Source organism: Leptodactylus fuscus, chromosome 5 (genome assembly GCF_031893055.1).
Source record: "Leptodactylus fuscus isolate aLepFus1 chromosome 5, aLepFus1.hap2, whole genome shotgun sequence".
Lineage (NCBI taxonomy): Eukaryota > Metazoa > Chordata > Amphibia > Anura > Leptodactylidae > Leptodactylus > Leptodactylus fuscus.
Genome location: NC_134269.1, coordinates 125,849,610 through 125,871,415, shown reverse-complemented (window position 1 = coordinate 125,871,415; position 21,806 = coordinate 125,849,610). Strand labels below are relative to the sequence as shown.

General features: G+C 41.9%; 1 protein-coding gene across 1 annotated transcript in view; it reads left to right on the top strand.

Moving 5' to 3' along the window:
- The window catches only part of PLXNB2 (plexin B2), a 144,432-nt gene that overhangs the window by 41,491 nt on the left and 81,135 nt on the right, over nucleotides 1-21,806 (top strand). The gene's annotated exons all lie outside the window — the stretch shown is intronic.

Genomic DNA, 21,806 nt, shown 5'->3' with positions numbered 1-21,806 from the left:
GTTGTGTAGATGACTAATCTACCCTTTGACGTGGAAAAAATGATTTTACACGTTAAAGTTTGCAATAAGTTGCATCATTAATTTTCAGTGATTTGCAGTTTTAGACTTCTGCTCTCCTTTGTGCCAATATAAATAGTAGAGGTCTGATTTGTCCCTATCCTTTCCCCCATCTCTCTGTACACTCATACACAAACTGTGACTTCTATTCCTGCTCCCTTCCCTCCCAAAAATCACATCTGTGTCTATACTGCAATAAAGAACATCTTGTGGATCTTCTCCCTCTCCATACTCTGATCTGCCATGAACAACCTAACCTTCCCCCAAGCACCAATTTCTGATACTGAGTGATACACAACATGGTTCTATCTACAGTATGCAAGAAGCAACAGGATAACCAGCTATATTAAGGAGTTCCTCAGGTTCTCCATCAGAAAAATGGGTAGGAAACTTTTAATGATGAATATTTAGAAGGCTACATTTTGTAAGTAGACTAGTAATAAAAAAATTTTTTTTAAAAAAAGTTACTGTTGTCCATATCCTTAAAGTGTTCTTGTGGCTGGTTTGAGAATAACTGTTAATGGGAGATCATTATTGTTAATGGTCACCTGAAAGACTTATCTGCCAACAACTTTTGTCTGGCCAACTTTAGATTTTACGCCTCTTCATTTACGGTGGTTCTTTCTCTTAAGACAAAATGAGCATTTCAGAATAAGTCTTAAACATTCTGGAATTCTGTCAAATTCTTACTCTTAAACTCTTTGGATCAACAGCATTTGCTGCTATAAAATAGTCTGTTTCCCTTCTCTCAACCATGTAAATTGATCTTGGCTGCGGATATGAAATTGAAATACCTCATTTTCTCTCACTCTTGGTGGTGAAATGAGGAGACTTAAACAGCTGGGACATTTTGAGTGCTAGAGTCTGGCAAGTGTAATGCTTTAGTCAAGGTGTTTCTCCTTCTAGTTTGAAACATCTTTAAGGTGCAAAGGTTGTCACAAAAACAGAAAAATGCATTCATTTTTAACCAGACGGATACTGATACTTGATGTCACACATACTTTTACACGTCTTAGAGATGGGGAATAGGGTTTTTTGTTACTGACGTTTATTTCTGTAGGTCACTCATTTGAGAGAAAAAAAAAAGAAAATCACACCAACAAGCTGAAGTATTTTCCTGTGATGAATTTATTTACTCAGACCCTTTTATCATTATGGCAAGCAAGGCAAGACCATAATGTAAAGAAGATGAAGGTAGAAGGAAGGGAGAGGTTGCGATCCCGCTTGTGTAGGGTGCTAATGAAACCACATCTGGAATACTGTTTCTAGTTCTGGAGTCCACACCTACAAAAAAAAGTGATGGAGGGTCTAAAGCAGGGGTAGGGAACATACGGCTCTCCAGCTGCTGCAAAACTACAACTCCCAGCATGCATACTTGCTCTGCTGTTCTTGGAACTCCCATGGAAGTGAATGGAGCATGCTGGGAGTTGTAGTTTCACAGCAGCTGGAGAGCCGAAGGTTCCCTACCCCTGGTCTAAAGCATAAAATACACTGTGATCAAAAGTATCCAGGCACCCCCAAAAACATACGTTTTTCATATTAGGTGCATTGTGCTGCCACCTACTGCCAGGTACTCCATATCAGCGACCTCCGTGGACATTTGACATCATGAGAGAGCAGAATGGGGCGCTCCGCGGAACTCACGGACTTCGAATGTGGTCAGGTGATTGGGTGCCACACATCACGCAGATCAATGCCAAACGACTCCTCGCTTGGTGTAAGGAGCATAAACATTGGACGATTGAACAGTGGAAAAACATTGTGTGAAGTGACAAATCACGGTATGCAATGTGGCGATCCGATGGCAGGGTGTGGGTATGGCGAATGGCTGGTGAACGTCATCTGCCAGCGTGTGTAGTGCCAACAATAAAATTCGGAGGCGGTGGTGTTATGGTGTGGTCGTGTTTTTCATGGAGGGGGCTTGCACCCCTTGTTGTTTTGCGTGGCACTATCACAGCACAGGCCTACATTGATGTTTTAAACACCTTCTTGCATCTTTCAACACGATCGAGCACCTGTTCATACTGCACGGCCTGTGGCGGAGTGGTTACATGACAATAACATCTCTGTAATGGACTGGCCTGCACAGAGTCCTGACTTGAATCCTATAGAACACCTTTGGGATGTTTTGGAACACCGACTTCGTGCCATGCCTCACCGACCTACATCGATACCTCTCCTCAGTGCAGCACTCCGTGAAGAATGGGCTGCCATTCCCCAAGAAACCTTCCAGCACCTGATTGAACATATGCCTGCGAGAGTGGAAGCTGTCATCAAGGCTAAGGGTGGGCCAACACCATATTGAATTCCAGCATTACCGATGGAGGGTGCCACCAACTTGTAAGTCATTTTCAGCGAGGTGTCCGGATACTTTTGATCATATAGTGCAGTGATGGCGAACCTATGGCACGCGTGCCAGAGAGGGCACGCAGAGCCCTCCATGCTGGCATGCGTGCGGTCGCCCGGATCGCTCACCAACAGGGAATCCGGTACAGGATTCCCCGTTGATGAGCGATCACTGCCTTCAGTTGTATGTGCAAATGCACATACAGCTGAAAGCTGTCAGGGTAGGCCGCGGATCGCGCGACCGCGGCCTACACTGGCTGCAGAGTTTGACCTCTGCCCCGACGCGGGCGCGATGACGTCATCAGCGCCGCCAGTGACAAGAAGGTGGATGCTGGCGGCTCTTCAGGGGTGAGTATGAGAGTGGCTCACTGTGTATATGATGTTGGGGGGAGCGCTTATAATACTTGGTGGGGTGTATGATACTGAGGGGGAGTGTATAATACTGGGGGGGCTTATAATACTGGGGGGAGTGTATAATACTGGGTGGGGTGTATAATACTGGGGGGAGTGTATAATACTGAGGGAGCTTATAATACTGGGGGGAGTGTATAATACTGGGGGGCTTATAATACTGGGTGGGGTGTATAATACTGGGGGGGCTTATAATACTGGGGGGAGTGTATAATACTGGGGGGGCTTATAATACTGGGGTGGCTTATAATACTGGGGGGTGTACTAAAGAGCATATAATACTGGGGGGGGGCCTATTTATAAGCACACAATACTGTGTGTGGATGCCACTGTGGAGCATATAATCCTGTGGGGGGGGGACACCTACTGCGGAGCATATAACACTGGGGGGCTACTGTGGTACTGTGGAGAATATAATATTGTGTGGTGGGCCCACTGCAGAGCATATAATACTGTCTGGGGTCCCCTCACTATTTATATCACACAGTATCTGTTTTATAGCAGACGTGATATTAGTACAGGATGTAAGAATATTACACGGTAACTATAAAACAGATCCTGTGCGATGTAAATAGTGAAAATTAATTGTTCAAAGTACCAAATGCCGAGACCTTTACATTTCAGTACAACGTTGTTTGTATTATTGAAAGCTCTGTAAAGCCCCACATGACTGTAATTTTTGGTCAGTAACTGTCCGCAATTGTGGATCCGCATAGTATTAAGTCTATATTGTCGTGTTGGCACTCCGCGAAAATTTTGTGGGTTTTGGGTTGCAGTTTGGGCACTCAGTCTCTAAAAGGTTCGCCATCACTGATATAGTGTATATCAGTAGAGGCTGAAAGAACTTAATCTAAATATCCTGAAGGAATCGGGGACATGATTTGAAACCTGTTCAATATGTTAAATGCGTATATATAAGGTTCAGGAGGGGAAGCGTTTTTAATTTAAATAAATAATACTAAACAGAAGAACAAGGAATTAGTTGGAGGGGGTCAGAAGCAATATTGGTAAATATTATTTTACTGAAAGTCTTCCAGCAGACGTGGTTGGGAGTAAGCATGTCTGGAATAAACATGCCTATGGTAAGATTAAATGGTAACAATATAGCGGACAGATTAGATAGACCAGACCTCGGCAATGTCCGGCCTGCGGGCCACATCCGGCCCTCTGACTGCTTCTATTCGGCCTGCATAGCTAGTGGAAGTTTTTTCAAGGACCTGTGATGATGTCATCACAGCCTATCACAAGGATAGGCTATGACTCGTTAGTGGGCGGAGGCAAGCTGCCGGCAATGGAGGATGCTGGATGATAAAAAGAGAAGAGACAACATGTGTGAGCAAAAGGGGGAACTAGGGGCAGATGTAGGGGGGCAGTTAAACTGAATGCACATGGAGGGGGGGGGCATTAAACTAGGAGGCAGATGGAGGCTGACATTAAACTGGGGCAGCTGGAGGAGTATATTAAACCATGGGGGGTAGTTGGAGGGGGACATGTCTGCCTCTAGTTGCCCCCAGTTTAATGTCCCCCTCCAGTTGCCCCCAGTTTACACTGGGGCACCAGGAGAGGGAATTAATACTGTGGGACATTTGGAAGGAAACGTTATAATGTGGGGGTGTATAATGTTAGGGTGACTGTTGAAGGATTTTACTTTGTGGGGCACATGGGAAAAAGGATTGAGAATGGGCGGAGTCAGTGGAGAAGTGGGTGGAGCTAAATTTGCCGGGACGCGCATGGCTCTCTAGAACCGTTACAATTTCTCATGTGGCCCCATGGGAAAATTAATTGCCCGCCCCTGAGATAGACCATAACTTTTTATATGTTTGTCTTTGCAGGTAGCACTAAGGGCTCGTTCACATCTGCGCCCGGTCTCCGTTCTGCATGTTTCCGTTTCCTGCACAAAACTGAGCAAAAAAAAGCTCATGGCCGGACCCGGTCTGACAGCTTTCCGTCTTCTGCGTGCAGAAAGCTGAGAACGGACTCCGGGCGCTAGTGTGAACCCAGCGTCAAAGGTTATGCATTCAATACAAATCTTTTTATCTATTAGGGCAATCAAAGGAATTATTGAAAATATTTGCAAATGTGCCAATACTTTTGTTGACTATAAAGACCCAACAGCACACTGTTAATTCATCATGTAGAGGTTTCCCCAAATACATTAAATAAAGGCTAGGTAACACACTGATGACCTATCCTGTATGTGACCTGACACGCAGACCCTGCACCATCTTTCCTAGCTTTCTTTGGATGCCAGGAGCTGCTAGTGTAAAGGTGGCGTGTGTAGTAAGTAATAGGAGCAGTACTGCAGCCTAACCTGTATAGTGGTGGTTTCAGTGAACTGTAGCACCAATCCTATGATTTTAATAGCATCAATGATGCTTGGGTTTCCCATCTACTAACAGGTTTTGGCACACTGTTGTAAATGATCTCTGAACTCTATGCCAGCAACAAGATGGCAGGTGCACAGTCTGGCAGGGATGTCCCTGATTTATGAGGAGGCGTCTGTCATCTTGTAAATGAGGGGCACCCTCAGTTAATGCAAGAGATATGAAGACTGGTGTTAAAATCACCCGACTTCTTAAATCTGCTCCTATGTCTTTTGATGGCAATGAGGATCCAGGCCCATTTCACAGCACACCACTTCCCAGTGACATGCTATAATATTGTATACATAGCTTGTCTGCAGCCTGGATTCCAGAGTTAACAAAAACCATCTGTCCCGCATTGTATACGCCGCTCTAGCTTTGCAATATCTCTTGTCGTCAGGATGTATACTCGTGAATGGCTTCCTGTATTGTTCATTTCCTTTGTCTCAGAATTCTGTATGTTTTTTTTTTTTCTTCACTGGAGTGGAGTATAGAGTAAATTACAATGCTCTTGTGATTTGTTGGAACCACAGGGCGCAAGCGAATATTAATGTGGTGTTTTTGTGGTAGAAAGTTGCAGCTGAAAACTACAGTACAACTGCAAATTTCCACTGACTTAATTGCAGTGTTAAGCCTCTTCATTATCCTCTGACAAGTAGCAATGATGCTCTGACTTCCTTGATAACATAAGAATCTGCTCATGATAATGACCATTAACTCGTTTGACAGGGTGATAACGAGATTACAGGGTTCACTTTCCCTTTATAAATTTGGGCAGCACATGTGTTTCTGAAGGAGACAAGCTGTAATGTTTTGGGAGCATTGTGTGACTGGTTAAACAAAGTGACATTTATAGCTTTCAGCTCTCCAAAGGCTTTTTGTTTGTGGGTAATCGGTATGTCACTTAAAGGGACATTTAACTTAAATGCTGCATCATCTTCATTTGTTGTGTACTGAGTATAATCTGTTGTTCCCTGTAAGCAGCCATTTCAGCTATACACCATGTTCTTCGGTGGGAATGCTGATGGAAAGCGCAGAATCATTTTTTGTATTTCTTCTTTTTAAAATATCTCTACAAAAAACATTGTGGGCAGAGTCTCACTTTTTTCTAGTACACATTTTGTTATTCTTTTCTCTTCTGTCTTATCTCTGCTTAAAGGGGTTATCCAGTTTTTATCCTTAGGATAGGCCAACAATATTAGAGCTGATGCCCTGGACCTCAGCAGATCAGCTGTATTAAGACCATGCAGCTCTTGGCAATGTTTACATACCACTCACTCGCTGTACAAACTGTAGCAGGGGGTGTTGTGTACGGCAGCACTGCCCCATGGGACAGCAGCGTGGATAGTGATATGTAAACGTTAACAAGAGCTGCACTTGGTACAGCTGATCTGTGGAGGTCCCAGGTATAGGATGCCTGCAGATCTAATATTGTAGGTCTAGCCTAAGGATAGACCATCAAAAACATGAAAAATAAAAAAAAATATATATATCTCTTTTAAAGAGATGACAAATTTCTGTAAGTGTTGTTAACAGCTCTGCTTGTGGTTATTGATTGTTTCCTTCCAGTGAATAATATTCAGTCCTTGGTTATGTGATACACACACAAGTGCATAGCTCCTTACAAGACTTGCTTACTGGAAAACTGCAAGGAACTGATTTAAGAAGCAATTTGAAAAGATTTATAACTTTTCATTATGCTAACAATTATTTACTGTAACTGGACAACCCCTTCATTGCTTTATAAAGGGGTTGCCTGAGGAGTTAAAATTACAATAATTCATCTGGTGAATTTTTGATGGTGGGACCCGGGGGTTCTGGCATGGTTCCGACCCCCTGGGCACATGATTGGAACCAGTTCCAACTCCTGGGTTGTTCTGCCTCTCTCCACTGCACCAACATACTTGACCTTCCTTGGAAATAAAAAGCATACTGAGCTCGGTTGTAAGGCTTCTAATTGGTAATCACTTATACTATAATGGATTTGCACTTAATTTCCAGCTTTAGACTTTATTATATTAAGTGTGATTTAGTAATAGTTATCGATCCGGCATCATCTTGCCTAAACCTTTTTTTTTTTATCTTTTGTCTACTCTACATTTGATAAAGCCATAGTTTCAAATCTCATTTTATTTTTAAAACCATATAGAATACACATAGATTTGTTTTATTGAACAATAAACTGTATTTTTTGTTTCTCCTCAGTAGAAACAGTATAATACTTGAATTCATAGTATGTGAAAAACTATACAGAAAACTAGATTTGTAGCAACTGTGTGTGTGTGTGTGTGTGTGTGTGTGTGTGTATATATATATATATATATATATATATAATAAAAAAATTTTTATTTATTTATTTTTTTTAAAGGGATTCTACCATTAAAAATCTTTTTTTCTGTGGCTAACACGTCGAAATAGCCTTTAGAAAGGCTATTCGTCTCTTACCTTCAGATGGGATCTCCGCCGCGCCGTTCCTTACCGGTATGTAAATTAGTTCTCTGGCAGCGATGGGGGCGGGCCCCAGCGCTGAAAATGCGATGAGGGCGTCCTCACCGCTGCCCGAGAACAGGATCCTGCGCCGCCTCTATCTTCTGCTGGATCCTCCCCTTCCTTCTTCGTCTTTCTTCTGACGCCTGCGCAGTTGGCTCTGCCACTGAGACACTAGTAGAGCTGACTACTAGACTACTCAGAACTATGGCCGTGCATGCGCAGTCGGCTCTACTAGTGTTAGAGCTGACAGAGGTGAAGCCGCCGAAGAAAGACGAAGAAAGAAGGGGAGGATCCAGCAGAAGATAGATGCGGCGCAGGATCCTGTTCTCGGGCAGCGGTGGGGACGACCTCATCGCATTTTCAGCGCTGGGGCCCGCCCCCATCGCTGCCAGAGAACTAATTTACATACCGGTAAAAACCGGTATTACTAAGGAACGGTGCGGCGGAGATCCCATCTAAAGGTAAGAGACGCATAGCCTTTCTAAAGGCTATTCCGACGTGTTAGCCACAGAAAAAAGATTTTTAATGGTAGAATCTAGAGATGAGCGAGTACTGTTCGGATCAGCCGATCCGAACAGCACGCTCCATAGAAATGAATGGATGCACCTAGTACTTCCGCTTTGACGGCGGCTGGCCGCTTAACCCCCCCTCGTGCCGGCTACGTCCATTCATTTCTATTCGAGCGTGCTGTTCAGATCGGCTGATCCGAACAGTACTCTCTCATCTCTAGTAGAATCCCTTTAATGTCTGTCCTTTTTTAAGTTTCCTGTTTTGCATGTTGTAACCGAGGCGCTTGCAGATGTCCAGTATGTTGGGCCTATTTTGTTACATATGTATTAGTTATATAGAAATGTTTCAGCAATTAAAGTTGTGTGATTTGATCTTGTAGAAGCTGATCCAATTTGGCCACTGACATCCCTTGCTTGGCAAAGCAAGTGTTTATTTATCTGTTGACATGACTATGATAGCGGCCTATGACTGAATTCATATTTGCAGTAACAAAGTGATGGGTTTATCAAATAAAAAACACCAGCGACAACTGCGAACCTCGTAAACAGAAAATTTGGGAACGCTAGATTCATTGTTGAAGAAATGGCAGATTAATGTAAGGCTAGATTCAGTCAGAGGAATTAGTTCTACAATTATGTAGTAATAAAACACTAAGTAAAATTTTTGCTAAAATAGACTCACCTTTCCCTAGGTTCCAAATAAGGAAAAATATCTTTGTACCGTGTTAGCCAGTGGATATGAAGTAAAAAAATTTTGGGAGACACCTTTTATTAATGGCTAACTTAAAAAAAAATGATGACATATTGCGAGCTTTCGGGAACTACTAGAATGGTCCCTTCATCAGGCTGATGGAAGAGACCATTCTGGTAGTTCGCGAAACTTCTGGAGACTTCTCCAAAAATTTTTTTTATTAGATTCCAAATAGAAATAAACACTAAACATAAATGCATCATGCATCACCACATCCAGAAATTCCTGAGCTTCAAGATATAAAATTTTTTACCCATGTGGTGAACGACGAAACAGAAAAAAATATTAAAATGGCTAAATCAACTTTTTTTTTTGCCATTTCTCCTCCCAGAATAATAAGAAGATATAAATGATCAAAACGTCAGATGTTCCCCAAAATGATACAAATAAGAGAACATTCTTTATGTAGCTCTCTATTTGGAAATATATGAAAGCTACACATGTCAAAATATGACTTCTCCCAAGGAATTTCTGCCCCCCCCCCCCCCAAGTCAATAACTATGGGGCTGAACATGGACTTTCATTGCTTCTAATGGAAAAATATAGTTGCGTCCCAGAAAATAGCAGTAAGTGCATGCGTCCTGAAGCATCTTACGGCAGCATTTCTGTGTTATGGTTTGTGGCATATGACTTTAATATAGGGGTCGTCAGCTTTACAATTATTGACCGACACTCCGAGGATCTCATCTGTGATGATTTTTTTATTTTTTTTTAAATGGCACACTGAACAAAAAAGGTTGCCTAAGGCCTGGTTCACATCTGCGTTTTGGTATTCTGAGCAGGGAGTCCGCTTGGGGACCTCCCCGAACAGAAACCTGCATGCATTATAAAGCGGTTAGCTAAGAAACCACACGGACCTCATAGACTGTAACGGGATCCATGTGTTTTCCGCACAGTGTCTGCATGATTTGTGAGGAAACGACATAGACCCTCGTTCTAGTCTATGGTGTCCATGTGATTTCTTAGCCAACCGTTTTTCAATGCGTATTAATTTCCGTTCAGCAGTGGGTCCCCAAGCGGACTCCCCAAAAGGTATACCGAACACAGATGTGAACCAGGCCTTACTCTTATATAGGGGACCTGGCATCCTCCTGAAAATGTTGTCTTCATTTGTATCCACATGGTTTAATTATAGTCTGGACTTGATGGGCACGGGTCTTTATTCAACCCTGTGTGCTGGATTACTATAACTTATAGTGGGTCAGTTTTGGATGTTTTAGACCCTTTTTACACCTTATCAGGAAAAGAGTATTGCTTAACTTTCAAATTGTGTACCAAAAATGCACCGTTTTGGTATGTTTTTTGTCATAAACAAATCCAACAAATAGGACAGTCTAAAAGTGGACCTGTTTTATCATCCAGCATCATTCACTGTGACTATACATGGAGAGCTAAAAAACAGTCCTGGATTTCCAACAGATACAGAATGTAACTTTATCGGAATATTCTTCCATTTTGGCGGTTACAGTTGCATCAACTCAGTTTCATGTTGTACGGTTGGTAGCGGATCCACATTGAATTTGCATTTGAAAACTAGATGAGCAGTTAGAAAATTATGGGGCGTATGAATAAACTAATAAAAATACATCATAATTCTAGCGCACATGCTTTATACCTTTATTTTATGTGTTTTAGACACTTTCTAACAGTTACTGTACTTAGTCTGACTGGTGGGGTGAAGATTAATGTGCAAATCTGTGCCCCAGGCAGTGCACCAACATTTTATCAGAAACTAAGCCAACAAAAAAAGAGGCGTAAAGTTAGAGTAGACTGTATAAAAGTATGCCAGATTTTCAAACCAAACTTCGGAAAATATGTCTGTTTAAAAGATTGCCTAGTCTAACTTTTTTCACTGTCTAAAAATTAGACGATAATAATTTTTCTGTCCCTGTATATTTTAGCAAATTCCAATGTGAACCATCTGCATTGCTATGGGGTGAGCGCCATCTTGGATTTCACCAAGATGAAGAGATGGGAAGATGGGAAGAGTGGACAGGCAATCTGTAGGAAAGAAAACAATTTTTTTTTTTTGTTAATGTTTCTGTGGTCATTAAATAAATATTTATATCTATCTATCTATCTATCTATCTATCTATCTATCTATCTATCTATCTATATGAGATTTTGTGCGCCTGCTCTGTATGTCTGTTAGGCTGGTTGCAGACGACCGTGTCTATTTTGCGGTCCGCAAACTAGTAATCAGTGTTCCTTTTTTGAGGACAGTGTGTCTTCAGCATCAGTGGCGTACATCAGCAAAAACGGACATCTAATGTTGTCCTTAGGCCTGGTTCACATCTGCTTTCGGGTTTCTGCTCGGGGAGTCCGCTTGGGGATCCCCCGAATGGAAATCTAGCCACATGAAAAAAAGCAATTAGCCTATACGCTATAATAGGGTCAGTGTGGTTTTTGCTTGGTTTTCGCACGAATGCTTGTAGGACTTTTCACTCTGCATATTTCTTGTAGATAGGGGAACGGAATGGCCGTAACGCCAATGTGAACCGGACCTTAGTTTTTCTGGAAAAAAAAAAAAAAAACGGATGGTACACTGATGACACAGTGTTCCACAAACACTGAACAAAATAGGACCTGCTCTATATTTTGCGACCCAGGCTCTCTTCCCACACACTGATGCAGGTGCATGTGCTCATAACAAAGACTGGGTCAGTGTGCTCTCCGGTAAAAACATAGATAGCACACTGATCTCGCCCATGATTGTCTGCAAGAGGCCTTAGGCCAACATCGGTGTGCTATCTGTGTATTTCATGGATAGCACACTAACCCGCGTTCAGTGTATCATTTGCAGGCTGTGTTTATTCCCCACTTTCCCTTGCTGTTGGGGTTCCTCAGGGCTCGGTCCTAGGCCCCCTGCTCTTTTCTCTCTACACAGCCCCCATTGGACAAACCATCTCCAGATTTGGCTTCAGGTGCCATCTTTATGTTGATGACAGCCAATTATACACATCTTCCCGTGACATCACCCCTGCACTAATACAGAACACCAGTGACTATCTTTCTGCTGTCTCAAATATCAGGTATTCGCTCTATCTGAAACTAAATCTCTCTAAGACTGAACTACTACTGTTTCCACCATCTAATAGATCTGTGGCTGATATATCCATTGCAGTCTCAGGCCTTACTATAACTCCTAGGCAGCAGGCCCGCTGCCTCGGGGTCATGTTTGACGCAGACCTTTCCTTCACTCCCCATATTGAATCACTTGCACACTCATGTCACCTCCACCTCAAAAACATCTCTAGAAAAAGCCCTTTCCTTACCAGAGATGCATTAAAGACACTTATTGTCTCTCTGATTCTTTCTCGCCTTGACTACTGTAACTCCTTACTAATCGGTCTTCCCCTTATTAAACTCTCCCCTCTACAATCTATTCTGAATGCAGCGGCCAGGCTCATCTATCACGCTAGATGCTACAGCGATGCCTCTGGTCTGTGCCAGTCACTACATTGGCTGCCTATTCATTATAGAATAAAATGATCACCCTCATCCACAAGGCTCTCCATAATGCCGCATCTCCCTACATTCCCTCCCTCATCTCTGTCTACCGCCCAACCCGTGTTCTCCGTTCACTCAATGACCTAACACTTACATCCTCTATTATCAGAACCTCCCACGCTCGTATACAAGACTTCTCCCGAGCTGCACCACTTCTCTGGAATGCTCTACCCCGCACAATCAGATTAACTCCCAATTTCTACAGTTTCAAGCGCAAACTAAAGACACATCTTTTCAGACAGGCCTATCCCAATTCCTAATGTAAACCCTTCCGTACCATCATTAAAATCCCCAAAATCTAACCCTCCTCTGTCCCCGCTCCCACATTTCCCCACATGATATGATGCCATTTTAGGCTAACTCTATATGTCCAAGCACCATCCACATGTTAAAGGTCATGTTACTGGTGACGGCTCATAAAGTTTTATGTTTGTGTAATGACAGTAACCTCTATTACAAAATTGTCTGACCACTGTATAAGCAATGCCGACCCTGCTACCTCTTGTCACCCCCTTTACCTCATAGATTGTAAGCTCTTGCAAGCAGGGCCCTCAGTCCCATTGTGTGAAATGACTTTCTTTGTAATGTATCTTTCTGTCTGTATGTGAACACTACAAATTGTACAGCGCTGCGGAATATGTTGGCGCTATATAAATAAAATGTATTATTATTATTTATTATTATTATTTATTATTATTATTATTATTCATTATTATTATTCATTTCTATGGGCCCATACACATGACCATGAATTACAGTCACATGTGCAGGCCAACAGTCCGGGCCACAAAATATAAAACAGGTACTATCCCTGTCTTATTTTGTGGCCCTTGTTTCTGTGTCTCCTAATCATTTAATGTAAGGGGCCACGGAAGCACATGGGTAACATGCACCTGTCCCCCATGCGCCATCCTTGGCTTTAATTCATGGCCGGCTGGAAGCATACGGTCGTGTGCAACTGGTCTTAGACAGTATTTGTTAATCTGCCCCAATTTATTAATGAAGTGTCTCACTTTTGAGTAACTGTTCTGGATGTGTGGGTAAATGAATGTCCTCAACTGTGGTTTACTGTATAGTATGTTTCTTTGTATTTGTTGTGTTTTTAATGTGTATTGGAAATGCTTTTTATACAAATGCCAGAGCCTCCCTTTATGCATGCAGCCTTTTGGCCCATTGCTTTTCTATATTCCACGTACAGATATTCCCATACATATTTTGTAGTGTGGCGATAACCTAAAGAGAGAAGTTGGGTTTAGACAATTGTTGACTCCTGGGGTTAAATAAGTCTCCTGCTGGAGATATCGAATTGTGGAGCTCTGTTCATGCAAATACATCTACTACCACACATTGTGACGCCTAATAACACTGTGTCAAGGGATCAGTGAAAGTGGTGCCAGTTAGGAAATATGTAAATAGAACTTAGGCTTGCAGTGTGACAAAGCTGACATCTGGCACATGAAATTTACTGGAAAGATATGTAAATGGACCAAAATTAAGCAAAAAAAAAAAAAAAAAAGTAATTCTGAAATTTGATACTGAATCATTTTGTCTGAATACACAAATAGTAGGAAAGCTGATTCAGTGTGTGGATGGAGAAAAAATAGTAAAAAGCCTGCATATTAAACAAAAGATAATGATTCATTTGTAATGGCTGTTTTATGGCTGTTTAATCGCTGCTAGTATGTATTATAGGAATGGACTATAGACTACAGCAATTGTAACGTGTCACTGAATGCATGGAGAGTAGTGGAAGTGTTAAGTCTATGCACTGTCAGGTGAGACTATTCTTCATAGAGGTAGGTAGACACAATTCACAGGGTGCCTAAGTAGCCAGAATGTCTGCTCTCATGTTCTTGATACTTTTGTAGAAAAACTGTATTAGGAGTATTTCATTTATTTTACCTGATTGGTGGGGATTCAACTAATATGACACTGAACATGAGAGCAGAGGTAGATGACACATTAGCCAGAGCATTCCTGCTACTGTTCCATTAAGTCTCTATGGGGCTGCCAGCAATGGCAGAGTACGGAACGCTATCTTTGTCAGTCCCTTAAAAGTGGATGGAGCAGTCATTCATCTGGAAATACCAGATACCCCTCTTTCTGTGGATAGGGTGCCCCTTTAAATAAACGTAAATAAAAAGTTTTATTAAGCTTTAGGCACATTGAGTATATTATACACTATATTCCCTAGGAATGCATTTTTTTTGCCCTTTTTCACAGGCTTCACCATAGCTGTATCTGACTGGGATACATGATGCATGATGATCTGCTGTAGAAGGCCCAGATAAATGTATGTCCGACTAATATTAACCCAGAAGGTGGCCATCACACACACACACACACACACACACACACACACACACACACACACACACACACACACACACGAAAAAAAAAACAGAGAGGTGTTATGGAGGAGCTTTACTTCTATTATCTTTTCAATACATTTTTGCTTTCACTACTATCATTATTATTATTATTATTATTATTATTAATGCTCCTTTGTTTGATTTCTTAAAGGAGCCCATAAACCTTTAAGGGCTAGTTCACACGTGAACTGCCCGCACGGGTTTTGACACAGAGAGAGACGCGGCGAGCCGCGTCTCTCTCGTCAAAACCCGCCCGCCGCGACCATCGCTGTCGCGCCTTAACCCTCTGCTGTCGGCTCAAATGAATGAGCCGACATAGGAGGGAGCTGCCGGGGGCGGAAGCCGCGCGGCTGAACCTGCGCGGCTTCCGCCTGAAGAAAGGACATGTCCTTTCTTTTCTCCGCTAGCAGCAGCTCGCCGCTAGCGGAGAACAGAAGCCCGGCGGTCTCCATAGACCACCATTATAAGGGGAGGTTTTGGACGCGAAGTCCGCTGTCAAAAACCTCCCCTTATACTCACGTGTGAACTAGCCCTAATAGCTGCTGGCTGAAAGCTTAGTCAAACAACTACTACCTCTCACAAATACCCCATACATATGCACACTTTGTTAGGCCTTGCATTTGCAAGGAACATGCACAGTAAAATTTATCTAGCTTGATCCTTACTGGCCCAGTGTCAAAAGGATTCATGCATAAAAGCCAGTCATGCTAAAATTGGCATGTGAAAATTACTTTTTTTTTCTTTTTTTTTTCATTCTTTTCTTGTTTAAGGGAGCTTAAAGAGATTGTCCAGGAATTTAGCAAACTTAAAACAAAATCACTCGCCTCTGGTGTCCACCACCGCAGTCTGTTCTGTTGCTTGTTGTCTTGCCATCATGAAGCTCTGCCACCCACATGCCCGGTAAGGTCAATCTGTGGTTGCTGGAGAGAGAAGACTTTCCTGCTCCTTTTCATTCACCTTTCAGGGACTGGGCCCCTCCAAAGTTTGCCACATTCCTGGTCAACCCCTTTAACCATGGTATGTAAGGAAATGTCATTGTCAGCTTTTCACTAGATGATAGATTTCATTAATTACTGAAAAGGTTTATAGTTTGTTGCTTTATTTAAATAAACATTCTTAATTACAAGAATTTTTTTTTTTACCAATCTTTTAGACAGTATACCACTAGCAAAGAGCTTGTAATATAGCATCTGGGCTATATTAGAGATGGGCAAACCTCATCAGACCCCAGAGAGGTTCTGTGTACCCCAGGTGAGGCCTCATCTGCCCCAGCACCTGTTTTCACCTGCGGTCAGTGCACATCAGCACCTGTCAGACTTGGTTAGGAAATGGCATTGAAGTAGCAAACTTAGGGTGCATTCACACTGAGTAAACGCTAGCTTATTCTGAACGTAAAACACGTTCAGAATAAGCGGCGTCTAAAGCAGCTCCATTCATTTCTATGGGAGCGGGGATACGAGCGCTCCCCATAGAAATGAATGGGCTGCTTCTTTCACTCCGTGCAGTCCCATTGAAGTGAATGGGGACCGCCGGCGTGTACGCTCCGGCATGAGCAGAGCTTGCCGTATATGCCGGCACTCCCCATTCACTTCAATGGGACTGCACGGAGTGAAAGAAGCAGCCCATTCATTTCTATGGGGAGCGCTCGTATCCCCGCTCCCATAGAAATGAATGGAGCTGCTTTAGACGCCGCTTATTCTGAACGTGTTTTACGTTCAGAATAAGCTAGCGTTTACTCAGTGTGAATGCACCCTTACACTGTGACTGAGAGGTACGTTAACTATGTCACTAACTGCCCATACAGTAGCATAGAAACTATTTTGGTGCTCCATTTAACATGTAGGTTTACTTTAGGTTAGTCTTCCGAACAGAAATTTTCAGGAAATTTCCTAAACAGTTACTTGATGTTTACAGTGCATTAGTACTAATACATGTGTATGAATGCACATGCTTAATAATGAACCTGTGTGATAGAGCTGCCAATTGCTTGTAGAATAATGGGTATGCTGCTGTGCTACCTGCAGGCAATAAAAGTATGACCTGTGTAATAGGCTGGTGCAGATCGGCACACTTTGTACTGATCAGTCCTGTTTAAAAAAAAAAAAAAAAAGAAATCTTTTCTACTAGTGCCTGTACTCCCTAATTTTCAGGACCCACCCAGTGGAACTACCTTTTTGCCTGTAGGAACTTTCAGATAAAAGTACATTTTTCTGTGCGTCAAAGTAACTTGTAAAGACTGCTTTATCTCCTGAAACTATGCACAAAATCTTTACAAGACATCACAAGGAGCAGTAATAGTATTTCATGTTGAATAGTTATGTCCAAGCCTTTGCTGAAGCCCATAGTTTTATACTAGTTGTTGGCGTGTATTCCTGCTCTGTGGTACAGTGATGGAATGCACAAGAATCAAGACTTTTTGGCATATAAGGGCTATAATTTTAGCCAAGAGATTGCTGACTTTTCAACAACGTGATTATGAGTGGTAGAGAACTATTTTTCTGTTTCCTTGCAGTGCGGTAAAATGGATAGTTTCATTATACCAGGGGTTGATGCAGAGCACATCGCCAAATACTGTCTTGTCTTAGTGTCTTTATGGTACAGAATTCACTGTATAGGTTCTACATTCAGCACTGCTAGATGAGTGGGCGCCTGGAATAATATATGTTGTACTGTGTCCGTTTTCTAGGTGGAACTACTATTAGCCTACACACCATCTGTGAATTTGACACTTTATGGCCCACGTCTGTGCTTTCCTCTAATGAAGCGTTCACTCTACTATCAGTAGTGTCCGCTGCTAGCATCCGTTAGAAACTGTTAATAACAGATTAGCCATAAATCCATTAAAAATCCCATTGATTTCATTGGGATTTCATCACCTGTCTTAGTGTCAGTTTTCACCAAATCCTTCACAGATCTGTTTTTTGAGGGGGGTTTTCGGACATATCGCAGGATGCACAACCTTTTTTAGCCGTTCAAAATAATGGACTTATGATGGACATTTAGTGTCTGTTTTTTTTTTTTTTTTTTTTTTACATTAATATGAATGGGTAACAGACAGCAATGAATGGCTGTCCGTTATAATGTGTTAAAACTGACAGTAACGTACACCGAGGCCCGCTACATATCTACGTCCGGGTTTCTGTTTGAGGAATCCGCTTGGGGACCCACCGAACGGAAACCTAATCTGCATAAAAAAGCAGTTACCTAAAGAAACCCTCGGACCCTATAGACTATAATGGGGTCCGTGTGATTTCCACTCAGTTTCCACACAAAACTGAGTGGAAACCACACGGACCCCATTATAGTCTTATAGGGTCCGCGGGTTTCCCAGGTAACTGGTTTCTTTTTTTATGCATATAGGTTTCCATTCGGGGGAGTTCCAAGCAGAGTCCCTGAATGAAAATTTGTATGTAGATTTGAACTGGGCCTAAGGGCTATTTCACACTGGGACAAGGAGGCAAATTTTGACAGCGGATTTCGCCTCAAAATCCGCCTCCATAGAGTGATGATCTATGTAGAGGGCTAGTTTTTTTTTTTGTTTTTTTTTTTTTTCCCACTAGGGGAAAAAAGAAGCGACATGACCTTTCTTTAGGCGGTTTCCGCCTGAAGAAAGCAATAGAAGTGAATGGGAAGCGAAAAATGCGCTTTTCTCCCCGCACTTTTTTTTTTTTTTTTTTGCATAAAAACACGTCACAGTTTTTTTTGGGAAAAAAAGTGACGCTTTTTTTGAGGCCCATTCACTTTACGGGAGGGGAATACCGCCTGGTGTTTTTGGAAGTGGTTTTTTTTTTTTTTTTTTACAAAAAACAAGCTCCACAAAAGCTACAGCAAGGTCCAAAAAACGCTTCCTAATTAGGAAGCGTTTTTTTTTTTTTCAGGACCAAAATAAGCCACACATAATTTACGTGTGAACTAGCTCTAACTGTTGCTAATGTTTCCTTTAGGTAACCACTTTTTAATACATGTAGGTTTCCATTAAGGGGATCCCCAAGCGGACACCCCAGACAGAAACCCAAACGCAGATATGAACCAGACCTTACTAACATTTTTTGCTAAAGATCTGAGTGTATGTGTATGTAAGCGTTAAGCATTCTGGTGCCCAGCCCATCCCTCCAAACTAGATTGACATTCCTCTTGTTGCTGTAGTCGCCTGCTCGAAATCTTGCATGTTCCCATTGCCGCTTACTCCACAGGTATATGCAGTGGAGTGAGGATTACTGTTTGATTTGATCACAGTACACCTCATTGCAATGCGCATGCCTGCAGTGGCTGGAGGGATGAGATTGCTAGACAGTCTGACTCTTCACATGTCTTTAGCATGCAGCAGTTTTAAAAATTTTACATCTGGAAAAAAATAAAACAAGGGGCAGGATACTTGGAAAGGTTTAGGTTATGCAATAAGGCATGATGCCGCTTTAGGGCGATACCACATCCTGACATATTCTTTGTACATTGGCATTTTCAGCACTTGAGTACTTTCTTGTGGTGTGCTTTCTGTGAATGGGTTAATGCAGCGATTTACTCATCTAGTTGTTTTGCTTCTTATTGGCTCCCAGTAGTATTGAAGCTTGGGAAGTGTGAAAGTCCTTGTGCAGTCTGCTCCAGTGTGCTGCAGATCACTCCTGTCTCCTCGGCATTCTCCACCCTAAACTTGTTGTGACACATCTGCTTTCCATTTCTTCGCCTGGTATTCCTCGCAGCCGGCCTTCCTGCCCTCCTTCTCTCCCAGCAACTTTCAGTTTCTACAGAAGATTATTTCTGGGAATGCTGGCTCCTTGCCTGGCTGTCTTATTGTCTCCTTCAGATGTTATGAACTTGTTTTCTTTTTCTTGTTTCCTTCTGCTTGTTTTCCTGCAAGTGGCCATGGATATAAGCACACAAGGTATGTATCTGGTGCTGGATGTTCTTAGATCTGAGCTGTGTGTGATTCCCATTCCCCAGTAGTTGATACTGTTGCAGCCTTTCTCATTGAATGTGTGTTGCCAGAGGCAGTACACAGAAGCAGGCTCTTCTCTTTGACTTGTGCATTTCGTTTCATGCTTGGAATTCAAGCTTGGGGGGGGGGGCAGAGGTCAAGGGAAAATATTCAGCCTTCTTTGCCTAATGCTCCCTTTAAACAGGATAGTAAATAACAATCACATGGTCAGCTACCATGGTGTCATAGTAAAAGGGACACACAAATAGAAACTTTTTTTTTATTTTTTTTTTCCTTTGTCAAACTGTCTTTTCCTTTTTATGATGATTTTCCAGAAAACTATTTTCTTTTAGATTTATCAATACATGGTAATAGTTTTAAAAACCTAGTATGTATACGAAAACAACAAACACAGCCATGGGAGGTTTATTTTGACATCATACAAGTTTTGTTATCCAGCATATTGACAACCTATAGATGGAATGAGTGACTTGTTGTATGGCGCCCTGAAGACATGGAGATATAGATTCCAGAGTCAAGCTGTAAAGTTTATGAAAGCCAGTCATCCCAGCTAAGAACTTACTGGAAGAAAAAAGTCCAAGTACCCCGCTGTTTTCAGGCATTTGCATGTCTCTGTGCTTATTACTTACCGGCTGTAAAAATACCAGGGGGTGGTTGCCCTAGTTTCTGAGGCCATAATAATTTATCTCACAGTAAGGGGTAAAGGTATGGAGCAGCATTTTAATGGTTTTTTGGTTTTCTTTTTAGTTTGTGTTTCAGTGTATTTGTGTATGGTAAATGCCAGCACTTAAGTTCAGGAATGTAGTGTCAAGTGAAAAGTTAAGAATCTCATGGCAAATCCCAAATATTACTTTTTTTTTTTTTTTTTTTTTTACCTTTTGAGATACCTGCCTGTGAAATAGACATTAACACATTCAGCGCTTTATTTTGGCAGCATCAATTGGTAGCTGTAAATTCTATTCACATTTATCAGGCAACACACATTTTGATTTAAAATTCTGAATTTCTGTGTCTTTTTTGTTTTGGGTGTTGAATATACATTATATTGAGTACTAGGGTGTGATTGTTTGTGATGGCTACTGTTTGGCAAAAATGGGATTGGCCAGGTTGAAATTTTTTTTTTTTTTTTCTTTAATAAACTGCCTAATCTGCCATGTTGCTGGTGGGATAATTCATTCAATGGACTGATTGGCCGTATCGCTGTAATTGATCTTTATATGTACAACTAGCTTCAGAGTGCAGCGGAAGAAAAGGCAATATACAGTTTTGAGGTGGGGGACACACATTAAAGCTGATGCAGATGTTCATAGAGATTTCTAATCGAAAGTGGGGGCTTTCCAACCACATTTACATGCAGGAAAGGAAATCTGCTCAGCTTTCAGGGTGAGCTGCAGAAATCCCCACATTGATAAGGATTTCTCTACATCCCACTGCAGATTTTAATTTACCCTTTAATATTCTCCTCATTATGCTTTCTTCTCCAGATTAATAAAAGGGATTATAATCTATGGTGTTTGGCTGCACTGGCAGCCCCATCTTGGCCACCTGATACATGCCTATGCTTTATGCACAGGCCATTCCTTAGCTCCTCCAACAATTTGCTTAGCAGGTAAGTCTCTGGAGAGCTGGAGGTGCACTTGAGTATGTGGTCAGTGTCTGGCCTAGTCCTGCAATTAAATCTTTTGGTATGGTTTACCAGGCTTGTCTTTTACAATCTAATGGAGCACTACTTTATTGAGCAAGAAATAATTTATATGGCAAACTACTACAGAGCTGTTGGGTGGCATCTCAAAGTATCCTTTCTTGGCTAGGGTTTTTTTTTTTTTTTTTTTTCTATATAGTTGCATGGATTTATAGGGATCACTTTGGGGTAAAAAATACAATTATAATGGTTGCAAGTGGTGGTTTTGTGTTGACCTTACCACTTTTTTCAAAGTGGGTGGGTTATGTTCAGATCCATTGAGCGCTCGACTTACATGGCATAAATGATGACCGAAATCTATGCCAACTCTTAGATTTCAACTGAGGCTTAATTCATAATGATGTGTACCCGTAGCCAGC